Genomic DNA, 2,508 nt, shown 5'->3' with positions numbered 1-2,508 from the left:
CATACTAGAAATGTTTGCAGGCACTGATTTATTGATCTAAAAACTCTGCAAAATCCAGAAACAGAACTGTTTTTCTTTTCACTTTTTTTGTAAAAATATCACCCTTATCTTCTTCATTTTTGGGGGGCAAATGAAAACATTGTCCAGCTTTTCAAGTAAGGCAGCAATCTGGAGATGGAGGAATTTGTGATCTTTGTAATAATTGCCACAGTTTAAAGAGATGTACCTGCTTCGTGCTGAAGATCATAGAGGCCTGTCTCCAGTCAGCCATGTAGATAAGCTCTTACCATTTGCCCATTGTTAACCTATGACAGTGCGTCATTTCTAGCTTGAGAGAAAAAAAGCATGTTTTTTTTTGTCCAAAGATAGCATTTTCATTGCTTCAAAATGCCTTTTATTTTTCACAAATTATTTAATGTTATATTCTGTCTCGCTAGGGGGAAAAAAAACTTTCTGATCAAGTTCTTGGTCTAGAATCTTAATCGAAATCTAATTCTAGCTAACCAAAAAACCTACATTTTATTCCATAATGGTGGATAAGCCCAGTGTCATAAATCTATAAAGGTTAAGTGAGCGCATGTGAAACTTAAGCAGTGTTACTTTTAAAAAGTAAACCATTAAAGTTACATTATCTTACATAAAAGGTTGCTTTTTTATTTTTTAAGAAGTTAGGGGAAAGAATCTTGCAAGTAATGTGTTAAATGGGATCTTTGATTCTTAATGTAGATGTTAAACATCCACTGACCCAGAACATCTAATTCTTAATTTAGCGTGGCATAGTTATGAAAGTAATTGAAAACAGGTTCTATTCATCTTAGGTTGGAGTAGACAGTCCTATCTTTGACAGGAAGAATACTCTCCCTATCTTCCCTGTCTTCGTCCTGGAGAGGGACACACGAGCTGGTTTTGTTACACCCGAGCTCTCAATCAAATAATCGGACACTTAAGAGACCTAATAACTGGTTTAATTTGAACTCTTTAATTGTTTTCAGTTCCTAGACATGTAGGAGGTCTCTTAGCTACCAGGTCTCTTAAGTAACAAAACTGCCAGCCTTTGAGTAGAAAAAACCAGGTTGGTTCAGTTCAGGGTTTGTTTGATGAATGCCAGCAGGTGTGGAGATCCCAGGACCATGACGAGGAACCCTGCTCTAAGGGAATCTTAATGGTTGGATGGTTCCATGATCTTTTATTATGAGACGTCTTACAGGAGGAAAAACAGACTGGCAGCAGGCATGCCTCCCCGAGAGGTCTGGTCAGGCGCAACCCTGATGTTTTTCTCATGGTGCAACTGGGAGAACATTCAAGTGTTGTCCTCAGGCCTTTGATTAGAAAGGAGTGTTATTCTAACATGTCAAGGTGACAGAATACACACACTGTAATTAAGCAAAACTGTCTGGAAGGTGGAGTGAGGACACAATCATATGGGATGTGGCAAACAGTAATTGCTTTAATACAGGCTATGGTACTGGAACAGGCTTCTACAGCAATTCTAAAAGATACCTTTTCTCAGTCCATTCTGCTGTATCATCCATACCATACCAAGGACTTATAGACGTAACATCATACCATGGATTAACCAATGCTGACATGTACTAAAAAAGTTTGTTCACACATCTCTACATTGTTTATGTTGTTCATTTATCTCAATATACCTCCACAGTTACATTCCGTATGAGAAACAGGATGAACCATTTGCACATTCCATTACAATACCGCTCCAAAGACCATCCTGAATTTCCTGGTCCAAAAGACTGGGACGGGCAGGATTTCCAGTCAAGATTTGACTAGTGGAGCCAATCAAATAGGACCAAGTTTCCCAGGACTGCTCTTACGATAATACAGCACAATCCCACAATCAAAAACAAGCCTTTGCATCTAAATTTGCACACAGTTCCCAGGAATTAAAATCATTTCCTTCCTAACCTGTTCAATCCAAGCAAGCAATGAGACCAAAATTCTCAGTTTTCCGCTTTATGCCGTAATTAAGGGAAAAGGTTAGCAATCCACTCCAGATGAGAGACCATATTCACACCATTAAGAAGATGGATGAATATAGTCGGCGGACGGGCTTTCTTGAGACTCATTTGAGCATTAAACCTGTGTGAGAAATGGAGTCTCGAGTGTTAGGAGTGAGTATTCTGCTCGGGAGTCTTCACAGAGCAATCCTTTTACACAAACCTCCCCAGCCCAGCGTGATGCGGTCAACACAGAGCCGTTTTATTTCTGTGTGGCCCGTGTGGCTTCGACTTTAGTGTTTTGTCTTTTTGCTGAGCGGAGCTCTTTCCCTTGCCAGGCCTGACCCTGCCTTTCAACCTCCATGGAAGGCTTTCTGCTGTCTGTCCCTTTTTTTTATTGCCTTTAATCCCCTGCGTGCCTCACCTCGCTCCTGCACTCTGCGCTGGTTTTGTGCTGCTGTTGTCTGTGGTCAGCATGTGTTGGGTCGCAGGACCCACTGGAGTTTTCTCCATACCTTCCTTTGGCATACTGCTAACTGGGGCTCTTCTTGAT

This window comes from Atractosteus spatula, chromosome 21, assembly GCF_055471065.1.
Source record: "Atractosteus spatula isolate fAtrSpa1 chromosome 21, fAtrSpa1.hap1, whole genome shotgun sequence".
Taxonomy (NCBI): Eukaryota; Metazoa; Chordata; class Actinopteri; order Semionotiformes; family Lepisosteidae; genus Atractosteus; species Atractosteus spatula.
This window is presented reverse-complemented; position numbering follows the sequence as displayed.